The sequence below is a fragment of the Bos mutus genome, chromosome 10 (assembly GCF_027580195.1).
Source record: "Bos mutus isolate GX-2022 chromosome 10, NWIPB_WYAK_1.1, whole genome shotgun sequence".
Taxonomy (NCBI): domain Eukaryota; kingdom Metazoa; phylum Chordata; class Mammalia; order Artiodactyla; family Bovidae; genus Bos; species Bos mutus.
Window position 1 is genome coordinate 63,549,372 of NC_091626.1, and position 24,868 is coordinate 63,574,239.

Sequence of the window (24,868 nt, forward strand, 5' to 3'; positions counted from 1 at the left end):
TAAAGGTGTGTAAAGACACAACAGGCCTCAATGTGTCCTTAGGGCACTCTGGACACCAGACTGCTGGAAGGTGCCGCTGGCCTTTTGTGAGCCAAGGGCAGGATACCAAGGAATACAATGAAGAATTGCCCCATTCAACACACAGCAACTCCCATTGAGAAATACGCTTGAATTAATTTGAAACATTAAAGTACATTCATTAGTATGAAAGAAATCAACAGCAAATCAGATAAGAGAACATGAAGTACTTGTTTTAAAAGTCTTCATTATTAATAGTATTTGGTAGAAAGTAGGGATGGCTCAGCCCTCACCTGAAAGACATTAAACACTTCAAACAAAATCTCATTATGGGGTAGCAAAAGCTATGCATGGTCTTAAAAGCACAAAACACATGTAGAGCTTCCTTCTAATAATCTCTAGACCAGAAATTCTCAATCCTGACTATACATTATAATCACCCGGGAGCTCTTAAAAACTGCAGATATTCAGACCCTTACCCCGAGGGATTCTGATTCAACTGGTCAGTACTTTCAAACACATCCCTGAAGATTCCGATGTGCACCCAGGACTGAGAACCACTGTTCTGTACCATCCACGAGCAGTCTACTGGACACACCCATCTGGATGTGGCCACTCCACAGATTTGAATCTGTTCCTCTCTTCCTGTATCTGTAGCCCAGTTATCACCACCACTGAATCTTCCAAAAGAGAAACCTGGCAGTTTTTCTAGATGTCCTCTGTTCCTTCATCTCTATTCAGCAATTCTTACATATCCAGCCCATCATTCCCAACCCAAGATATATACTGGTCTCCCTTGCATGAGGCTTCTCTCTACTTCTTCTCCTAAGAAGATTCTGACACTAGTAAATACTAAATATTGGCTGAATGAGTAAATGGATGAATGGCCACCTTCAGTAAACTAAGGTTAAAAGTAGGTTTTATTTTTTATTTGTATTTTGCTGTAGCCAGTAATAGTTATGTAAATAAACAATCAAAAATCCAACAGCCATATTTAAGCCATTGCCATATGACCCAATGGGGAAAGAAGAGAAGTAGGTAGGGTACAAAGAAGCAATACTGGTCATGAGTCAATAACTATGAAAACTGAGTGACAGGGATATGGAGGTTCATATGCTATCCTCTCTATTTGGGTATATGCTTGAATTTATCATAAGGAAGTTAAATTTTAAAATAGGGGGGAAAGTCCACATCAGGACGAAAGGTGGAACTATGTCTTGGTTGGAGAGGGCAAATACATTATCACCTGCCTCAGCAATATGGTGACCTTAGGGCTTCCCTTGTGGCTCAGCTGGTAAAGAATCTGCCTGCCAAGCGGAAGACCTGGGTTCAGTCTCTGGGTTGGGAAGATCCCCTGGAGAAAGGAAAGGCTACCCACTCCAGTACTCTGGCCTCGAGAATTCCATGGATGTATCCATGGTGTTGCAAAGAGACGGACACAACCGAGTAACTTTCACTCTTTTCAAGTCTATAGCTAGATTCACATGACTTTCGTCAGCTTCAAAAGCCAAGTCAGTTTCTTCAAGAAGAAACCCCACCAGTATTAAACAGACCTTTTATTGTTACTGTTGTTGCTGCTGGAAAAGCCCTTATAACATCAAAACCAGTTAAGAACAGGGTTTTCCCTACCGTTCTCCAGTCTAATTTACTCTGACATCTGTCTTTCATTATCCTCAATGGGTGACACCAGTTAATCATGTTGGTGCCATAGGGATACATTTTGTTAAGGCAGTCATCTCAAAGGGTCTCCGAATTCAGGTTTGGGCAAAGGGGGGAGGAGGGCAGGGGGAGTTCTGGTGAGAAATCTGATCTTTAATAACCATTAAGGAGAGTCTTTTCTTTCCCTTTTAAATCCCCTTCAACAATCAACATTGCTAAAGACTATAAATGTTTCTTCTTGATCAACATTTCATGTTAAATGCTTTCACCTATAGGCTTACTTAAGATGTTTTTTTCCTTTTAAAGTTCTTGTTAGATTTAAGATCCTAGAAGAAAATATTTCAGAATTCTTACCTCTTCAATTCCCAAAGCCTGAGGCTCACTGGCAGATCTGGCTGTTGAGAAAACATAGAGGAAAGTATTTTATTAAAAACAGGAGAGACAACATGATACATTAAAGCTGAACAAGCAAATAAATGTTTCTGTAAATAGGGTTTGGTGGTGATGGCTAAATAGTAATGAAGGGCAGGGGGGTTCACAGGTTTACATTTCTGAGCCAAGAAACATTTTGTTAACTCCTTTTCTTTGAAGAAACAGATTTGTGAAAATATGAGTCCCTTTCTTTGTGAACATCCCCAGCCTACAAGAAAACACGAAAGTCAGCCTGGAGAACCTAGGGAAAGCAGAGTTCTTGGTGAGAGGCTGTGTACAGGTGAGATGAAACAAACTTTGCTCCTGACCTAACTGGATTAGCTCCCAGCAGGACCAAAGTGCAGATATGCTCTTTTGTCAGGTATTAGGGACAGAGGTGGGGCTCCATTTGTGTGCATCTAGCCCTTTAAGAGGGTAGACTGAATAAGTTTATGGTTAAAAAACGTCTTTAGCATCCGAAGCAAAAGGCTATCTGGAAGTAGAAACACGGACTTCCCTAGTGGTCCAGTGATTAAGAATTTGCCTTCTAACACAGGGAACGCCAGTATGATCCCTGGTCCAGGAAGATCCCACATGCTGCATAGCAATTAAGCCTGTGAGCCACAACTATTGAGCCTGTGCTCTGGGGACCCGGAACCACACTACTGAGCCCGCATGCCTAGAGCCTGTGCTCCGCATCAAGAGAAGCCACCGTGGTGAGAAGCCCACTCAGGGCAACTAGAGAAAGCCCATGCACAGCAATGAAGACCCAGCACAGCCAAAATAATAATAAATAAAGAGGTAGAAATACCTATACCCCTAGCCACTAATGACCTTTGAAGATGTTCAGCAGCGTTGGCCTAATTTTGCCAAGTGCGAGTGTGGTTCATATCAGAGAAAGTTCCCATGTAGAGGAGCTTCTTTACTTCTGAAAAGATATCGAGCAGTCAGCTCAAAGGGAACTACCTAAGCCTTAAGGAATGCTCTATCATTCCTATTTTGTTATGTCTCAGAATTAAGAGGTATTTGGCATCTAGAGTATTATGACTGAGGGTGGAAATCACTTTCACATTGGGTCCTAAGACCAAATGAACATCAGTGTCTCTACAGATTGCCCACTGTTTGAGACTGACATGTGTGCTAAAATCTCAGCTCAAGTGCTCATGTTCCCAGATGACTATAAGGGACCATATGTTTTTAAATGAGCCAATGTTATTAGAAAACTATTATTTCATGATTAATGACACCAAAGGAAACAAAAACAAGCCAAGGGCAAAAAACAACCTATTTCCAGAGAATAAACCCTAGGGACAACAATGATTAGTGGGACTTGCAAAATTAGCCTTGAAGGGAGTTCTTCGTGTAGCACTCTCATAAGCTATTGTGAAGTGAAAGTCACTCAGTCGAGTCCGACTCTTTGTGACCCCATGGACTATACAGTCCATGGAATTCTCTAGGCCAGAATACTGGCGTGGGTAGCCTTTCCCCCTCCAGGGGATCTTCCCGCATTGCAGGCAGATTCTTTACCAGTTGAGCCACAAGGGCCCATTGTGCCAGATTCTTTACCAGCTAGCCACAAGGGAAACCTACACACTACTGGGGGAGCATAAACTGGCACAATCTCTCTGGAAAGTAGTTGGGCACTATATCAAGATCTCAAATATGTTCTCAGCCATTGTCTTAGTGAGGTCACTCCTTAATGTGATCCCCCAAATGCTAAATATACACAATTATTACCAAGGTGTTAGAAGTAGCCTAAATATTAATAATACAAGCTATTAAGTAAAACAAAAAAACTACACACAATGGAACTTGGAAAGGATAAATACAAAAGATTTAAATGCTGAGGAAAATACACACGAAATAAACTTATGTGAAAAGAATACAAAATTATATATATAGTATGAACTCAGTTAATTTTCTAATATTTATATTATATATACATTTTCTAATATTTTCTTTAATATTTTTCATATATAATAGTCTCCTAGTATAACATATATAATATTTCCTAGTAAATATTATACATAATATCTTTCTGATACATATTTTTCTAGAAAAAGATTGGAAGGATCACATCAAAATGTTAACAGTGTATTGTCCTCCTTTATGCCCAGAAAATGTAAATACTAGAAGTTGCTAGATATGATTCAATATCTGCTTTCCTCCAATCTAAGCTAGACACATTTAAGACAACAGTAAGTGCTTTTCCCACCTTCCCTTGTGGCTAGGTATGTGGTCACGTGACAAAGTTCAAGGGGAAGGCTGCAAAAGTGATCCATGCAACTTCTGGGTCTTGCCCTCCCCTTTCCAACTTCCTTCCTTCCTACTGGTTACAGTGAGGTTTTTATGGCAAGAAGCCACGTTGGACCACAAAGCAAGGAAAACATGGTATGAATGATGTAACAGTATGACAGAAGGAGCCTGGGTCCCTGGGAGATCTTGTCAAGGAGAGTTACCTTACCAGCCCTGGGCCACACACTTGTGGACTGTTATGTGAAAGACAAATAGCTTCTAACTTTTGTCAGTCACTGTGAAATCAGGTCTCTGTCACATGTAGTTCAACCAACAACTTGATTAATGGAAAGGGTCAGTCTTAGGTTATTTTTTACACTTTAAGTATTTTCGGAATTTTCAGTGAATTCCTTTCATCATCCGAAAAAAAGTTTAAGCATTGTTTACTAATCTTAAAAAAAAATTAAGACAGCCTAGAATGAAGTTTGGATAACACGTGCCTTCTTCCTATATATGAAAAGAGAAATGAAATCTACAGTTTTGAGAAATAGTTATTACACCATATGCCAGGGAAAAATCATATACAAACTCCCTGCATTTGTGTCACCCTAACTGTATCAGAATAATGCACTAAGGATCCTTTAAATCTGTAATAATATTATGCCAGTGGCATTTGGCACCTTTTAGAGGCTCATTAAAGCCCTGTACATCTGCACACCAGACACTTCCCTGGTAGACCTTAGAGACTTACATGTAATTATATAGCAGATAAGGGACCTATTTCCCCCATCTTCCCAAGAGTATGCCAAATGGTCCTTTTCTCCCCTGTGAATCATAACACCTAACACTAGTATGATTAACTTATATTCAATAACAAAGGGAGGATTCCAGAGTTTCTTCACTTCCCTCTCAGGATGACTGAGCCAGCATGTTCTCAAGAAACCCTTAAACTCTCTCTTGCAATAGTCAAATTGAAGCTGATAACAAAGCTCTGAATTCTCAGTTTCTCTCCCCCTCTTCCCTTTACAGGAACATAAGCAACCCAACTCCACAGGCCTGATAACCATGGTAACAACATGCGCTGTGATTATGAGTGTGTTTGTTTTTTAAAATGACTCACAGATTGTTCCTCTAGAAGCCCCAGACAAACAGGTTTCTGGCTGGTTTATAAAATCTATCCAAAGTTTCTTACAAATTTCTTGCTCTTTGTAGCACAACTGGTGTGATAGAGAGAGAGTCATCAAATCAATATGTCCTTTTCTTTAAGGATGAAAAGAAATCCCTCTTGGTTCCTTAAACACTCCAAGATTAATCAATTTAAAATTCGGGTTAATAATGAAATTAATTTGAGTTTGTACACTGGAGATAATGAATCTGTTCCTAATTTAAATAATTAAGGTATTTCATAATGCAGTTTTAGAGATCCAAATGTAATAATCAGATGAAAAAATCAGTAGTAAAAAATATCAAATAAAATAGCTTACATCTGTGTGTACATGTAAAATGCTTTAAAAGAATAAATGTCTTTTTTTATTATAATGAATTTTCTTTTCCTTAACACTGTATAATCATAACAATGTAACTTGATTCTAGGGTAAATGTAAGTAAATCTTAGTACTGAGACGTTTTTAAACCAAGGTCTAAAATAAAGGTTCATTTTTAAAAAGCGAATATGAGAGAGTCCAACATTTGGAAGAACTGTAGACTACTTCCATTTATCAATACATGTTATTTAAGACCCTCTATGTACTCAGCACCATTGTTTATAACTGAACATTGCAATAGAGCTTAGGGAAGACTATTTTCCTACTGGAGACAAAGGCCACAGGCATGGTTTAGTCCCTTATCTTCTCTCAGAAGATCCTCTGTGTCACAAAGCACCATTTTGGATGAACTTTAAGTCAGAGGAACCATGACCCAGTGATCACATTGGGTCTAGAACTCACAGTCCTGACTTGGGCATCACAGGTGACCTCTCTTCAAAGAAAAACAGATGTTGGCAAGATGTTGGTATACTGATTTTCCTCTGTTTGAAATGGAAATAAACCCTATTTTAAGAGAGATTTAAATAAATTTTATATACATCTATTTAAATTAAAATGTGAAGTATCCTAAGGCTTACTTATGGTATAATTTACCACACACACACACACACACAATAGTTATTAAAAATTAATTTCTCCAAAGTGCTACATATTTTATGTACTGTTACCAATAATATTTTTTTCTCCAGATTTTGAAGGGATAACCAGACTGTACTGGTTAGGATAGGTTAGGTTATACTGTCATAACTAACAACCCCCAAATCCTTTAAGAAAGAAAAACTCATTTCTCCTCTCTCTACACGTCCATGGTAGGTCAGTGGAGAGACCATTTCTGTTGTCTTTATTCTAAGAACCAGGCTGAAGGGCTCAGCCACTGTTTTTGTGCTTCTACCACTGTCAATTGCCAAGGAATGTACTCACATCCTGGCTCTTCTAAGCTTTTTCCTAGAGGTGACAAACATCACTTCTGCTCACGTTTCACTGGCCAGTGCAAGACACATGGCTACGTCGAACTAAAGTAGACAGAGATGTGTGTCTGTCATAAATTGGGAAGGAAAACTGGAAATATTTATGAGTAAGCACATGCATTGGTGAACAAATAACGCAAGCTTGAGACTATCACTTAAAGTCAAAACACTAACATCTGACTATGCCAGGGAAGAAGGCTTCCTTGCACCTGTGGCTCTTACTGGATCATAATTGTTTCTGCTAAAACCTGTCAAGAACCCCAAAGCTAGAATAAAAGATACTCGCCTCCATCTTCATGGTAACAATAATAATAAAATAATAGTTTTATTACTGTGGTAACAGTAATAAAAATAACAATAATAATAGCTACAATTCTGAATAGTTAATTACTATTTGTCAGGCACTATGTTAAATAAATGTTTTACCCACTATGTAATCTTCTCCTGACAATTTTGTAAAGTAGTTATTGTCATTTTATCCCAGTTTATAGATGAGGAAACAGAGGCACAAATAGTATAAGGAACTTGTCCAAGATATTCTGATTCCAAACCAATATTCTTTAACTATTATGATCTCCTGTGAATTAAGCCTTAGAATATTATTTTCTACACTATGGTATTTTGGGATTATTTTAAAACATAATAAAAAATCTTTTTTTCTTTTTTTTTTGCTTAGAAATTTTCACTTTTATTTTTTTACTCAAATTTTTTACACAATTTTTCAAATTTTTGTTAGCTTAATTAAAAGAAAATCTTGGGACTGCTCGATAATCAAGTTTCTGCCCCCAAAGGAAAAAATCATAATAAAACTATTAGTGAAATTAATGCTTATATACAGTAATGGTCTCTGAACACAACCACAATTCATGAAGTTTAAAAAATCTCAAAAGATCAGTTCAATTCTCCATCAAAGACTCTAAAATGACAGTTAATTTATTTTTCGTGTTTAAATTTTTTCACAATTTTTCTCATATGGCTCTGGGCAGATCAGATAAATACCCTTCTTAAACACAGCTCTGTTGGCAAAGCCTAGAAATCAACATTTACTTTCCTGTTTAAAAATGCAAATAGAAGAGCAGGAAGCACTCAATCATTTATTACAGAGAAGATATTCCCACCATTGACACTAACCTGTTACAATGATAACGAACAGAAAAACACCTACAGGCAAGCCGTCAAAACACTGTGATAGCAGCTCCACTGCAATTTCTCTTTTCACTGTTGTCGTCTTACAAACCCAGCCTCTGAAATGAAATCTCATGTGGGAAGTGAAGAAACCATGAAGAAAACGCAGTAATAATCGAACTGCATGTTGACTCTGGAGTTGGAAAGTGAAAACCCACTTTCAAAATAACTCATAATTAGAAATGTCAGAGATTATTCTTTCTCCCCTTACACACGCCATCATCAACAAAATGCATGGCTCTCTAGAGAAAATACGGTTTTCATTTAAGTCTGAAAGACAACATACACAGAACCCTTGGCCTCTCTTGGTCATTTCTTGGTCCAGGGTGGATTTTCTTTAGATCAAATTCATTATAATGACCAGTCAGCAGCACTCAATTTAATTATATATATATATATATATATATATATATATATAAAATTACAATGCAGAAATGCAGGACTGGTTGTCTAAACTAAATGCCATTCTTAATGCTTACCAGGACCTGTTGTAATTTCTTCTGGAATCATTTGTTTCGAAGGTGATTTTTTGCTTAGTCTCACAGCAGCCATTTTGTATTTTCTTTCAGGACTCTTTCTCTAATCTACCTAGATCATCACTATCAACAAAAACAAGTTTTTCATTTGTGTATACGTGTGTATGTGTTTGTTTTTCTGAAAAGAGAATGCATGGAAACACGGTTCAACTCAAAGTTGTGTGATCTTGATAATTTTAACCTTTTTGAGCCTTGATATCTTCATGTACAGGATGGAATTAATATAGCGGCAGACTCTGTTGACTGCCCACTCGATAATCATTCACCCTTCATCCTTGTTAACTGAGTCAGATCTTTTGTCTGGGGTCTGGTGACCATGCTCTTCAGAAAGGCAGGGCTGTGCCATGGCCTCACAAGAAAACAAATGAGCCAATTTCAGCAGTTCTGTTGGCCTTGCTACTAATAGGGAAGGCACAGTGAATTGTGAAGGTGAATTCTGCTGTGGGCAGCTTTTCTGTAACATTAAGAAGAGGTATATGGGCAGTTCACTGTGCCTCTAGTGAAACTGAAATCAGCCTATAACTCTGAAATTGTAGTGAGAGCCATCTCAGCACAGTGAAGGGAGCTGGCCTCAGAAGACAAACCAACCTGCTCAGGATGTCAGAATAGGAGGAGAGAAAGATTTAAGGTTGCTAGGAACACTGTCCAGCTAGAATTAACACCAGAGTCACCCTCCTTTCAGGAGGTCCTCAATAAATGTCCTATTGTTCACACTGTTTTGGTAGGGTATTCTTTCACCAGCATCCAAAAGTATCCTGATTGAAAAATATTGTTCTCATCTCACAGGATTACTTTAAAAGCTAATGGAGACATAGAAAACAAATTTATGGTTACCAAAGGGGAAAGGAGGCAGGGGAGGGATAAATTAGGAGTTTGGGATTAACAGATCTATGCTACTGTATAAAAATAAACAAGGTCCTACTGTATAGCACAGGGAACTATAATAAACCATAATGAAAAAGAATATGAAAATATATATATGTATATCTTAACCACTTTGCTATACACCAGAAACTAACACAAGATTGTAAATCAACTATACTTCAACTTAAAGAAAAAGCTAATAGAAAACAGTAACATATATAAAGTCTCCAGCACACAGAAGCTCAAACAGAATGCTCAGCAAATGCTAGTTCTCGACTTGATTCTTGAAACACACTGATCTTCACTCATCCGGACATGAGTAGTAGTCTTCCTGACTACTAAATCACTTTGGTCTAAATACAATCTCACCCACATATGCTCAACAGAGAAGCCAAGTGTTCTGCATTTGTAGTCCACCTAGTTCAACTGGAAAGCTGCTTTCGGCAGAGGAAAGAGATTCTATAGATTCTTGCACAGGTGTGTGTGAAAAGGGCCACGCTTCAGCTGGAAGTCCACCTCACCCTTATTTCAGAAAGATACCTGTACTCCCTGCTTGGGAACTCTCTCCCCAAAGCTGCTTACGTGGCTTACTCTTCACCATAATACAGGTCTCATTCAAATGTCATCTCAGAGAGGCCTTCAGGGATTACCCAACAAAAGTAAAACCGCCATGACTACACCATCATGCGCACAATCTCTATCATTTAGTCTACTTCTGTTTTAATCCACCTCAGCACTTATCACTGCCTGGTATTTTCTTGTATTGTAATTTGTTTTTGTCAGTGGAGTCCAATCCTGGCTGATTCTGATTTAATTAGTCTGGGTTGAGGTTGGGCCACAGGTATTTTTTTTCAAAGTACCTCTCAGTGATTTCTAATGTGCAGCCAGATCTGAAAATCGCTGATTTACATGTTTCCTGGGTTTCTCCCGACACTACAGTGTAAATTCCAAGAAAACAAAGAACTGGCTTGTTTTGTTCATCCAAGTATCCTTGGCCCTCAAAGGACACAAGGCACACTGCAAACATTCAGTTAAGACTTGTGGACAGACTGACTAACTATATTGTAATTTCATCAGTATTTGTCTGTTTCCCCAGTAGTTTATGAGCTCCTAGAATATCTAGCCCTCTCTGCATCAAAAAGTAAGTGACCCATGAAAGTTCATTAAACAAATGATAAACTGCATTTGTGAACCCAAAGGCTTTCACTAAAAAAAAGAGGCAAAAACCTCACCAAATCCACAAATACATATGAGCTGATGAATGTGTTAATTAACTGGGAGGAATACTCTTACAGTATATATGTATATCCAATCACCATGATGAACACTTTAAATATCTTATAATTTTCTTTGACACTTCATTAAAACTGAAATTAAAACCAAACAAAAACCCAAGCTATATTCATGTGCTGTAAGGAAGACAAAGATGAAACTGGGCGTGGCTGCTATCCTCAAAGAGCTTGCTAAAGAAAAAAGAAAAATAGACTGCCATTGCCATTATATACACTAGAATGCACTAATTGCTGAGAGAAAAGAACAAAAGACTTCAGGGGAAGTAAAGGCTGCTTTTTATCGGGGAAGGAAGAAACCAAGGAAACTTCATGGAAGAAGTAGCATTTGAAATGAGTCTTACAGGATGAAAGGAATTTGGTGAGGCAGAGAAGCAAAACTATAGAGGTGAAGTGTAGAAGGAGAAGCAGGAAAGTTCTTCTAGGGAGAGGCAAGAAAACAACCAATCAGCCCATCTGGAGGTCAGGAGAACCAGAACTAAGACACCAACTGTCAACATGAGAAAGAGCAAATAGTATCAAGATATGTTTCCAATGACAATGCAAAGGTCTGAGCGACTGACTGACTCCAACTTGATTGGCGAGGAAAATAATGGAATTGAGTTTTCCTAATTGAGGGACTAAGAGAATGGGGTGTCATTAATAATCATGGAATCAGGTGAAGAACTGGTTCTGAGTGGGGAAAGGCAATGGCAAACACTGATTCTGGTCTCAGTTTCAGTGGGTTGTGTGTTCTGGCAAGTTCATGAGGTGCTTGATGTGCAAATTTACAGTAGGTTAGAGGTCAGGATGCAGAATTAGATTTGGAAGTGCTCTCCACCCCTGTGACAATGACAGAGATCTTAGAAAAGGATTTGATAAAGGAAGAGGGAGAAATTAAGTGGCAGAAGAATCAAATCTTGAGAACACTCATATTTGAGGTGCAGAACTTGGAGTTAATGGCAAAGTTGGGAACCTTCAGAGAGGCATGAAGTGTGGTAGAATATACCACCCCAAAATATGTCTCTTTGGCATAAGAATTATTTTGAGCAGATTATTTTGGGAAATAGGAGAAATTATGAAAACAGACTAGATGTTACGTTTTTGTAAGGGAAATTTACATTTATAAAGGAAATCTTCATTTGTAAGACGGCCTCCCTCTCTGGTCCTAGGAAAGAAAGATAATTAACTTGATAGAGACTCTAGTCAAAGGACTAGCACCAACTTAAATATGCGTATCAACTTTTAACTCTTATTTACCTCAGTTTTCCTGGCCACCTCCCACAACTGACCTCCTCCACTGCTCCCTCTCAATTTTGTCTTTAGCTCAAGGTGGTATTTAGGCCTGAGTTCTAAATCGCTTCTGAGAGCTACTCATTCTTCCCTGGTACCTCCCATGTATAGATGAGGTATTCAAGTTAATAAATGTCTGTTTGCTTTTCCCTTATCAACCTTTGGTTACAGGCTTCCTAGAACTGAGAAGGGTGAAGGGAAAACTATCTTTCTTCCCCTACAGGTAGGAAGAAAACAAAGTTAGCAAAGGTTACCAAAGTCAAAGGGAAGCTTTGTTGGCAACAGGTTTATTTAAATTTTATAGTGTAAACTGACTTCCCTGGTGGCTCAGACCGTAAAGCGTCTGTCTACAATGAGGGAGACCCAGGTTCGATCCCTGGGTGGGGAAGATCTCCTGGAGAAGGAAATAGCAACCCACTCCAGTATTCTTGCCTGGGAAATCCCATGGACGGAGGAGCCCTGGGGACCCCCGACAGTTCATGGGGTTGCAAAGAGTCGGACACGACTGAGCGACTTCACTCTCACTTTATAGTGTAAACTAAGCAAGTTTCAATGATCAATGCAAAGAAATAGAGGAAAACAATAGAATGAGAAAGACTATCTCGTCAAGAAAATTACCAAGGGAACATTTCCTGCAAATATGGGTTCAATAAAGGACAGAAATGGTATGGACATAATAGAAGCAGAAGATATTAAGAAGAGGTGGCAAGAATATACAGAAGAACTATACAAAAAAGATCTTCACGACCCAGATAATCAGAATGGTGTGATCGCTCACCTAGAGCCAGACACCCTGGAATATGAAGTCAAGTGGGCCTTAGGAAGCATCACTACAAACAAAGCTAGGGGACGTGATGGAATTCCAGTTGAGTTATCTCAAATCCTGAAAATGATGCTGTGAAAGTGCTGCACTCAATATGCCAGCAAATCTGGAAAATTTAGTAGTGGCCACAGGACTGAAAAAGGTCAGTTTTCATTCCAATCCTGAAGAAAGGCAATGCCAAAGAATGCTCAAACTACCACACAATTGCACTCACTTCACATGCTGTTGGCTCAAACTGTAAAGCATCTGTCTACAATGAGGGAGACCAGGGTTCGATCCCTGGGTGGGGAAGATCTCCGGGAGAAGGAAATAGCAATCCACTCCAGTATTCTTGCCTGGAAAATCCCATGGATGGAGGATTTCTTTCTAGGAAAGAAAGATAATTAACTTGATAGAGACTCTAGTCAAAGGACCAACACCAACTTAAATACACATATCAACTTTTAACTCTTAGTCTGACACAGACCCCTAGTCTATGGGGTCGCAAAGAGTCGGACACGACTGAGCGACTTCACTTTCACTTTCACCACACAATTGCACTCACTTCACACACTAGCAAAGTAATGCTCAAAATTCTCCAAGCCAGGCTTCAACCGTGAACTTCCAGATGTTCAAGCTGGATTTACAAAAGGCAGAGGAACCAGAGATCAAATTGCCAAAATTCGCTGGATCATCAAAAAAGCAAGAGAGTTCCAGAAAAACATCTACTTCTGCTTTATTGACTATGCCAAAGCCTTTGACTGTGTGGATCACAAGAAACTGTGGAAAATTCTGAAAGACATGGGAATACCAGACCACCTGACCTGCCTCTTGAGAAACCTGTATGCAGGTCAGGAAGCAACAGTTAGAAGTGGACATGGAACAACAGACTGGTTCCAAATAGGAAAAGGAGTACATCAAGGCTGCATATTGTCACCCTGCTTATTTAACTTATATGCAGAGTACATCATGAGAAACGCTGGGCTGGATGAAGCACAAGCTGGAATCAAGATTGCTGGGAGAAACATCAATAACCTCAGATATGCAGATGATACCACCCTTATGGCAGAAAGTGAAGAAGAACTAAAGAGCCTCTTGATGAAAGTGAAAGAGGAGAGTGAAAAAGTTGGCTTAAAACTCAACATTCAGAAAATTAAGATCATGGCATCCGGTCCCATCACTTCATGGGAAATAGATGGAGAAACAGTGGAAACAGTGTCAGACTTTATTTTTGGGGGCTCCAAAATCACTGCAGATGGTGACTGCAGCCTTGAATTAAAAGACGCTTGCTCCTTGGAAGAAAAGTTATGACCAACCTAGACAGCGTATTAAAAGGCAGAGACATTACTTTGCCAACAAAAGTCCATCTAGTCAAGGCTATGTTTTTTTCAGTAGTCATGTGTGGATGTGAGAGTTGGACTATAAAGAAAGCTTAGCACCAAAGAATTGATGCTTTTAAACTGTGGTGTTGGAGAAGATTCTTAAGATTCCCTTGGACTGCAAGGAAACCCAACCAGTCCATCTTAAAGGAGATCAATCCTGAGTATACATTGGAAGGACTGATATTGAAGTTGAAACTCCAATACTTTGGCCACCTGAAGCGAAGAACTGACTCACTAGAAAAGACCCTGATGCTGGGAAAGATTGAAGGCAGGAGGAGAAGGGAATGACAGAGGATGAGATGCTTGGATGGCATCACTGACTCAATGGACATGAGTTTGGGTAAGCTCTGAGAGTCGGTGATGGACAGGGAAGCCTGGTGTGCTGAGTCCATAGGGTCGCAAACAGTCCGACATTACTGAGTGACTGAACTGAACTGAAACAAGTTTGCAGGCTGTGGAAAGGGTCAATAAAAGGAAGAAACCAAATATGCAGGAAGGAGATAGAATTATCATCAGAACATAGCCCCCTAGAAAGTAAAAAGAAATGAACTGACACGTTCCAAGTAAAGAGTTGACTTTGGGATTGAAAGAAAGGCTGTGCTAATACAACCTAGGAAGGGAGGAGAAGAAAAAGAAGGGAGACATGAGACATTTTGAGGTGGTAAAGAATGAGGTTGAAGAATTCCATAATACATGCTGCTGCTGCTGCAAAGTCGCTTCAGTCGTGTCCGACTCTGTGCGACCCCATAGACAGCAGCCCACCAGGCTCCGCCATCCCTGGGATTCTCCAGGAAGAACACTGGAGTGGGTTGCCATTTCCTTCTCCAATGCACAAAAGTGAAAAGTGAAAGCAAAGTCGCTCAGTCATGTCCGACCCTCAGCAATCCCATCCATGGCTCCTCTGTCCATGGGATTTTCCAGGCAAGAGTACTGGAGTGGGGTGCCATTGCCTTCTCCGTAATACATACATTCTGTGAAAAACAAAAAGTGACCTGCAATGAAAAAAGGAAATAGGGGGTTGGATTTCATTGTTTTCATTGAAAATGCAGAGTGGAGTAAAAAAGTGAAATAAAAAAGAAAAGGATTTCCCAAAAACAGCAAAGTCCTTGCTGGTGTTGCAAGGACTCTGAAGTGAAGCCATCACCTTGGTTCCCAAACCCTCTCCTTCAGTTCTATTGCCAGGTGACTGGGGCAGAGGATCATGGGAAAGTATGACCCTGACAACCAGGCTGACAAGGGGACAAATGTAAGGCCAAAGAAACGGGGAGGAAGGGTCAACTACCCAGTGTTTCTAAATCTTTCGAACATTAAGAGCTGACCGTTTAAACATATTTACCAAGAGATAAAAGGGCTGATTTTGTTTTGTATCTTCACTTCTAAGAAACATGTTGCCACTAGAGTTTGAGAACTGAGCTCTCTCTTTTTTAAAGTTTAATGAAGTCCTCTGGAGATTCTGAACACTGTATGAACATCGACTCCCATTAAACATAACTCGTTTTCTTTAACATAAGAGTTTTAGGGAACCACGTATATTTCTAATGCTCTTACTTGAAAATCTGAATCCCAGTTCCACAGTGACATCTTTACATGTGAACAAATTTGAACACAGAAACATAGCATATAAAATGTAAACATTACCTTCTTCTTTTTAAACAAAATAATATGGTCTTCCAAACAATTTTTAAAGTGACAAAGTAGAATGACTTTCTCTAAATCTTTTCTCTACGAAGGAGGAAAGTAAAATGGAAACTGAATTGAGAAATGAGGTATTAATCAACTGTGCAGTTCCAGAAAGGTAAATTCTGGATCTATTTCATAATCCATCATCGAGGGGGTGATACAGGATAGGTTTGTTCCCAGGTAGTTTTTAGCTCTACCATTCATTCCATGATGTCCTAGCCTAGACTAGGACAAACACTTAACCCAGTGCTGTAATTCCTCTCTCCTATCTGGGTCTAGTAAAGCCAGTCATAGGTCTTCCCAGTAACTGTAGAATCAACAGATTTGCAAACTTTAAAAAGTTGGGGGCCATTAGCCAACCTCTTAGTACATCCACAGAGTGTATTACAAAAAATTAACATACACATTAACATACAATCTTTCAGGAGCTCTTCAAACCATTCAAGGTCAACATCTTCAACCACACCATCTCAGGTATCATTGCTGTTCACCAGAGTCCTCCCTAATCATTCCGCTCAGATGTCCTCAGACCCATCCATACCCTGCCTCTCTGGTTTTGGAATACAGAGTGAAATCTGTGGTGGAGAATGAAACACAGGGTTCTTTATTTTAAGATGTGAAATTTGGATTAGAATCACATTTTGTTAGTAGAAACTTCTCTCAGAATCTGTTGTCGTTTAACTACTATAGCCTCTTTCCAAGATTAACCCTATTAGAAAAAGTTCGAGAAAAATTTAGTACTGTAGTTGAACTTGCTACCTGTTGGGCATTTTTTTCTCCTGAAGCTAATGTGTAGAAACTAGAAGGACACTGAAGTGACAGGTCCCTCCTGCCTCTTTTGTGGCAGCCTGGCCAGCAGATCACTGGTCTACAATAAGGGTTTGAATTTCACTATCTGGTTCTTGATGTTACCAATTATCAGGATCTATGCAGATCTTCTTTCTCCCTTCCAGTTTAAAAGTTACTTTTGAGAGAAGTATTTCACTTGGGCAGGGGTAATATTGGTGCATGCAAGAGATTAAACATAAAATATTTAAGTCATGATCTTCCTAACACACCATGTTAAGGGATGCCACCATTTAAATACAACTTGAAAACAACCCAATTAAAAAAAAAATGGGTAAAGGACTTGAACAGACATTTCTCTAAAGAAGACAACAAATCGCCAATATACACATGAAAAGACATTCAACATCACTAATCCTCAGGGAAATGCAAATTGGGACCCTGATGTACTGCAATGGAAATATGTTGTATCTGTTATATTGTGGTGCCTGCTTAGTCATGTCCGTCTCTTTGTGATGCCATGCCAGGCTCCTCTGTCCATGGAATTCTCCAGGCAAGAATACCGGAGTGAGTTGCAATTTTCTCCTCCAGGGGATCTTCCTGACCCAGGAATTGAACCCTCCTCTTCTGTGTCTCCTGCATTGGCAGGCGATTTCTTTACCGCTGGTGTCACCATAGTTGCTATGGAAAACAGTATAGTCATTCTTCAAAAATTAAACACAGTTACCATATAATACAGCATTTAACCCTTCTGGGTTAACCCAGAAAGAAGTGAAAGCAGGGACTCACACAGATGTTTGTACACCCATGATCATAGCAGGATTAGTCACAAAAGCAAAAACAAGGAAGTAACCACAATGTCCATCAGCAGATTAATGGATTAGAAAATATAATATATACATAAAATGGAATATTATTCAGCCTAAACAAGGCAAAAAATTACAACATAGGTCACAACATGGATGAACCTGTAAGACGTTTTGGTAAATGAATTAAGCCATCACAAAAGGACAAATACCATACGGTTCCACTTATATGAGGTACTTAGAGTAGTCAGATTCATGAACAGAAGGCAGAATAGTGGTTGCTAGGGCGAGGAGGGAATGGGAAATTACTATTTAATGCAACAGATTTTCAGTTTGAGAAGATGAAAAAGCTCTGGAGATGAATGGTGGTGATGGTTACAACAATGTCAACATACTTAATGCCACAGAATGGCATACTTAAAAATGGTTAAAATGGGAAATTTTATGTTCTATATATATATTTAACTGCAATTAAAAAAATGTCTCCTGGAATCTTTGAGATGGTGGCAAAGATTAAGAATAGACTAACTTTTCCTGAGGCAGGAGAAAAAAGGACCTGAGTACCTACTATGTACCTAACCGGCACTCTCAAATCATACACAAAAGCAAAAAACAAATAAAACCATAACACGACAAACAACGATGAAAAAAATACCTTGATTATTAACCCTTCTTTACTGTGAAGAAAGCAAGGTTCATAAATTAACGTACAAGGTCAAGGAGCAAGAACTAGTGGTAGTATTCAAAAGCAGATTTGCCTGCCTCTCGAAGCCTGTGTTCTTTTCACTCCACCATGCTGTTTTCTGCTCCCACAGTTGTCTTTGAAGAGGCTTTGTGCTTTGACTATAGAGCTTTTATACTTAAAAGTTGAGCCTGCCTTCTGAAGTACGCTAAAAAAGTCAGTCAACCAAATGCATTCACTAGGAGCCCACCACGAGGCCCAGGACTGGCCAGGAAATAATGGAGTCGTGTTTCCACTCTGCCATTAGCCATATGGCAGGGGAAAAAAACCACACACACAATTAAAATTTCAGTGTCGGCTGACTCTAAACACTCTGAACAAAAGCAGTATGTCTTTTTATATTCTGTATGGCCAGAAGTAGTGGAAATAGTCCCATTTTACAGGCTAGGAGTTGCTTCATCTTTTTCCTAAACCTTCTACCATCATAGTTACTGATCTGCTGTTACTCATTCATGTTGTGCTTCAAGCTGGAATTTAACAACTAAGGAAATGTTTTGGGCTATGCAAAAATAGGTATCTCTTGTTCAATGTCTTTTTAAAAGAGAGCAGGGGGTTTCTGGACTCCCCTGTGCCTATGACCCAAGGTTTCATTTTCTCACTCTTTTATGGAACACAGAGAGAAGTAAGGCAGATTGTCTCCACATCCCCACACAAAGCAGGGTGTTGGCATTACCTAGTGAATCCAGACTGTAGATGAGTAAGTACCAGAGGATGAGTCCCATTTTCATTCATATAGCCCAGACTCCCAACTTTCCATTTCATGACAGGCAGCTTGAGCATATAGCTCCAGTTAGGGGCATTCTGGATCCAAGATCCACCCAAGACTCTTCTTTGGGTAGATGATCTTTACATATTTTACTCTAGGAGACATACAGGAACTGGAGCCATGGAATACGTGGCATGACTTGTTTTGCCCACAGGTTTGATTAAATTCAACAGATCTGTCAGAGGAGCTCCATGGTTCAACACCAGTAATACTTTGCCTGTTAGTCATCATAAATAAGCTCAGAAAATTAGACATTTTATTCCTTAAGGACCCAAAAATTCTTATTTCTGAAATGTGCTGTTACCCCACATATTTTGAGAAGCCAAATCAATTTCATAAAGATGACATTAAAAGAAACTTCACAATTGAGAATAATGATAAAAAAGGAAACATATATACTCTCCATGGCATATTTAGTATTTAAAACCCACATTTAAAACATTTATGAGTGTCTAAATATGACCTTTTTATTATTTTTACTCCACTATAAGCAGTTCTTTCTTTCCTTTGAAAATGTATCTCCTTTCATTCTAAAAATGCAAGACAAAACGTTTTTATCAATGATCATTTATTGCTTAACCGTACTACTTATTGGAGACAAAGGTTAATTTTAAAAATCAGGCTATGTTGGGATATTAAACTCTTCCTCCTACATACTCTGTGAAAAGAATCTCACAATTTCATTTCTAATCCGTTAGACCTATTTACTGCACTTGTATGTATCATTCACAAATATGAATAAGCCAGGGCCACAGACTCTCAGTAAGAAGACCCATTGCTCAAGAATATCAAAGAATAAAAATCACATTCTGATTTCACTATTTTGTCCATGCACAGCATATGCAGGTAAGGAAACAACTCCAGCAACACTTTAACATGTTGTCCCTCACTGAGGCTAATATGTACCTTGACCTAGAGCTGAGTAAAATCTATATAAACATAAAATCCATATATACACTCCTATCTGATTCTAGACAAGTTAAACTCGCCCCACTCCTTTGAGAAAGGATGCAACTTTAGGATAAGACCCACTGGCAACTGATAGCTGTTTCTAAGGTTATCCTGAGAGCAGCTGCAGAGACACCGTTTTTTAAATGGTAAATACTGCCCCTCACATACGCAATTCCAGCCTTTGTTGGCAAATTCTGAGTACAAAAGGATTTACCCTCCCCAAACAAACAAACAACACAGAAAGCCAAATCACAATCCTTATGCTGCAAGACAGGCCACTCCAGTGGTCTGTGTAAGAAAGATAATGCAATTGACATTTTATACCACTTACACCCCTGAAACAGGACTGCGACGCTCAGATGGTCAGCCCACAGCTTCACAGCCCCCATTGATTTCGCCTGGGCTCTGCTTTTCTTACAAAAGAACTCTGCAAACAGCTTCTTAATATTTAGCATGTTTTCCTGATGAGTCACGGAAGCTAAGCACTAATGAGGATTATTTTTTCAAACCAAGGTGTCACAAATTTGGTCCTTCTCAAAAGTCCTCCTAACAGAACCCATCCTGATCATTTCCTCCAATCCCCGAACAATGTGCCTTTCTTCCCTTCGAAATCTGCCCTTAAAACCGCTGGCGGTGGTCATTTTTCCCACTTAACAAGGAGCAACACGAAAAGCGTTTCCTTTACCTTGGCTCCCGAGGCTGGTCCGAGGAGAGTGGCTTTCCTCCGCCCTCCGCGCCGCTGAGTGCAGGCGAGCTCCGGCGCAGCCCGCCCAGCCCAGCCCCGCAGTAGTAGGAGCTGCCCACTGAGCGGCAGCCGTTGTGTGTATGTGTAGCAGCAGCGCCTGCAGCCCAGGGACTAGTCCCCACCCAGCTTTGTCTTCAATCATCGGTCTTTATACAGGAAGCAGCGCATCTCCCACTTCCTCCTCTAGCTTACTGTGAGCTGCTTACTTCTTTCCCTCTCCTTCCATTTCAGGGCACACTGGAGCCCTTTCCCAGTCTCTGGGAGATGTGACTAGAATCCTCTCTCCCCTTTTGTTCCAGGTCCCTTTGGTCCTGTCTGTTCCTTCCTCCCCCTCATTCCCTCATGCTTTCAGCCCCCTTCTGCACACACAGTCTGCTTTCTTAGCTTGAACTTGGTTTGTTGCTGCTGCTGCTGCTGTTGTTTTGAGGGGTCCGCAGCCCCTGACCACATTCTGCCGCTGAGATCCAGTGCCAGCCTCCATGGCTTATCCTGATTTACTGGGGTCCCTACCAAGCCAGAGAGCTGGGAGCTTGCAGCTTCTTGCTGAAATACTTCTCTCTGTGGCCAACATTCCCCATGCTTCATTTCTCCAAGGCCCCACTACGTTGAGCTTTGGCTTAACCCATGTGCTCAGAAAAGAATGGCCCTGATATGTATTTTTGTGGGGCATAGGAGATAAGCCAAGTCCTGAAATGCTACCTGTGACCTGGTAGTGGAGATGTATTCCCCGAAAGATTCTCAGTAGTCAGAAGGAACGAGGTGGGGCTGAATGCTGGATCTTCTCACTCCAGAAACAGAGCCCTCTGCCCTACACTAGCAGGACTAAAAGGACCCTCACCATTCTCTCGGCCTTTCTCTTCACTTTAGGAGGTGGTGGAGTGTTAGCAATAATGGGAGAGACTGCAGGCAGTCTGCGCACCAGTATTTGAGTCCAAGCTGTCATTACTGGCTATGAACTTGGGCAAATTATTTAACCTCTATGTGCCTCAATTTCCTCATCTGCAAAAATAGAGGTGATTAAAGTCACACCCCACGGCACTAGTGGTAAAGAATCCACCTGCAGATGCAGGAGACTCAAGAGATGCAAGTTCAATCCCTGGGTCAGGAAGATCCCCTGGAGGAGGGCATGGCAACCCACTCCAGTGTTCTTGCCTGGAGAATCCCATGAAGAGAGGAGCCTATCAGGCTACAGTCCATAGGGTTACAAAAAGTTGGGCATGACCGAAACAACAGAGCGCAGAGTCATACCCCATAGCAGAAATTTGAGGATTAAATGAAATGATGCACAACATAATAATAGTATTTTCCTAAAACATAAGATATGTTTGACATATAGGAGCTCTTTTTATTTTTTAGAGGACACAAGCTCAGAGATGGTGAGTAACTTTAGCAGTCAGCAGCCAAACCAGGACCCCACTTGGTTTCCTGATTCCCCATGGTTAGTATATTCACCACTAAACCTCATTGCTCTTGGGGCTCTGAATTTACTCATCTTGTGAGTCATTATTCCTCATTATGAACACAAGGTGCTTTGGAGAAACTACAAATTATATACATGTTGAGGGTAGGGGTGGGGGGAATCCTTCTAGTGTCCAGGCAACATTGTTAAGAAACCTCTTCTCGAGAATCAGTGCTTGGAAAGCTAATCTTCCTGGGCAACAGTAAATTCTCAACTCTACATTTTAACCCAGCCTTGCCTCACCCCTCTAGCAAGTAAACTAACAAGGAACACTGGAAAACTAGGGCTGATGCAGGATAACTCTATCATCAGGGAAGTCACCAGGTGAGCCTTCCTATCCCACCTAAAGGACCACAGCACATTAGCCTGGAAGATATAGAATTCAATTTCTATCAAGTGTTCCGAGACAGTCCCTGAGATACACTTTGTTTGGGTTTGATATTCCATGAATAAGAGTTTGCTTATTTCTTCTACCTAGAAATCCTTTTTCAAAAAGGGCCCAGAAATCAACTCATTAACATCAGAAAATTATGAATCGATGGTTTCAAGATTTTAAATGGGAAACTACTTTTGAACCACCAATAACCAGAACTGTAGCAGGAGAGGATTGCATTAAATTCCCACAGCCTCCTATAGCCCAATGATCAGACATGGGCTACCTCCAAGTCAGGAATCCTGGTGCCAAAGGTTACTGGAAGCTTTTAAATGAAAATGTAAATATATATGATATCAAGTCTAAGAAAAATGAGAAGCACAAGTAAGAATGGTTGGAGAGATTATTGAAACAAATCTTTGGTCAATTTTAAACTAGCAGCGGATGCTGGCATGAACTCTGGGTTCAAACAGGTCTCTTTTTCTTAGTGTTGTTTAAATCATCTCTGCCACCCTTCTCACTTCCTCTCTCTTAACCATGAGAGTGGCTGGTCCTCATCTTTATGTCTTCAGAGGGAAATCTCTTTCAAACACTAAAGCCTCTAGGAATTTGGTCTGCTGCCTTCTGATCAGTTCTTCCATCTCTGGCCCCAAGAGAGTGGGTTAACCTGCCCATTGCTAAAAGTAGTAACCAATCTCTCTTCAAAGCTAAAAACTAGATTTTAAGATCCTTTTCTTTCTGTCATTAATCTCATTGCTTTCAACTGATTCGAATAGCTTCTTTTTTTGGAAAGAAAGAAAAATGGAGTATAGATGGGTCAAGAGAGAAGATTAACCTAGTTCAGAGCTCTTAACACAATCAAGGGAAATATGCACACTGAGTCTGCAAGGTGTCCATTTCTTAGGAGATACAATTACATCTCACCAACAAAGGTCCGTCTAGTCAAGGCTATGGTTTTTCCAGTGGTCGTGTATGGATGTGAGAGTTGGACTGTGAAGAGAGCTGAGCGCTGAAGAATTAATGCTTTTGAACTGTGGTATTGGAGAAGAGAGTCCCTTGGACTGCACGGAGATCCAACCAATCCATTCTAAAGGAGATCAGCCCTGGGTGTTCTTTGCAAGGAATGATGTTAAAGCTGAAACTCCAGTACTTTGGCCACCCTCACGCGAAGAGTTGACTCATTGGAAAAGACTCTGATGCTGGGAGGGATTGGGGGCAGGAGGAAGAGGGGATGACAGAGGATGAGATGGCTGGATGGCATCACCGACTCGATGGACGTGAGTTTGAGTGAGCTCCGGGAGATGGTGATGGACAGGGAGGCCTGGTGTGCTGCAATTCATGGGGTTGCAAACAGTCGGACACGACTGAGCGACTGGACTGAACTGAACTGATGACATGTTCACACCATCAGTAAATGAACATGAGTCTATACATAAGACAGAAGCCTCTAAAAATGCTTCAACAGTCATCAGTGGCTCTGTTTGTAGGCATGGATACCTTGTACTTTTTACATTTACTTGGCAGAGAAGGTGGTAAGGAGGCCATGATTTTGGCCTGATATCTCTACTGTGTTATCGAGCATTCTAGCTGGATGCTCCTTGGAGTTCTTTAATATCAGCATTTCCCAAATTATATACATTGCCTCATCCAAAGCTTGTTCCTCTTTCTATATTCTCTATTTCATGCCATGAGGACTACAAACCAGTTGCCCTCAGCAGGAATATAAGAACAATACCAGAACCATCTGTCTTTTCGACCCTAAGTCTGGTTTAAAGTTCCTCATCCTTCATGCTGCTAAGTCGCTTCAGTCGTGTCCGACTCTGTGCGACCCAATGGACAGCAGCCCACCAGGCTTCTCCGTCCCTGGGATTCTCCAGGCAAGAACACTGGAGTGGGTTGCCATTTCCTTCTCCAGTACATGAAAGTGAAAAGTGAAAGTGAAGTCACTCAGTCGTGTCCGACTCTTTGCGACCCCATGGACTGTAGCCTACCAGGCTCCTCTGTCCATGGGATCTTCCAGGCAAGAGTACTGGAGTGTGGTGCCATTGCCTCTCCTCATCCTTCATACCCACCATGAAACTAGCTCTTCAGCCAAACTCCTCCTGTCTATTACCCTGGCCAATAATGCTTTGGTTGTCCCTAGATGACTGCAAAGCTTTCTGTTTTGTCCCCATACCTCCAGTCTCTCTTCTAAGCCATGCTCACTAGAAATACATCTCTAAAATGAAGAGGTGAGCAAGTCACAGCCCTGCTATAATTTTTCAGAATCTCTCTTTCTCATTGCTTGCAGGATACAAGTCTTAATTCTTTTGCATGGCACAGTAGGCCTTTTATAATGGCACCCACCTCCACCCCAACCTTAGCTAACCAGTTACAATCTGATCCACATTCATGG

General features: G+C 40.3%; 1 protein-coding gene across 6 annotated transcripts in view; it reads right to left on the reverse strand.

Annotated features, from left to right (window-relative positions):
* The window catches only part of GNG2 (G protein subunit gamma 2), a 130,845-nt gene extending 110,071 nt beyond the window's left edge, over positions 1-20,774 (reverse strand). The window contains exons 1-3 of one of the 6 annotated variants that reach the window (XM_070378078.1): positions 20,582-20,768; positions 13,019-13,170; positions 2,032-2,072 (exon numbers count right to left, since the gene is read on the reverse strand). The gene's annotated coding sequence lies outside the window, so the exon portion shown is untranslated. Of the gene's footprint in view, positions 1-2,031; positions 2,073-7,966; positions 8,072-13,018; positions 13,171-20,227; positions 20,338-20,581 lie in introns of those variants that run through there. The other 5 variants (XM_005894545.3, XM_070378077.1, XM_070378079.1 and 2 more) reach the window with 5 other exon arrangements.
* Between the last annotated feature and the right edge of the window lie 4,094 nt (positions 20,775-24,868).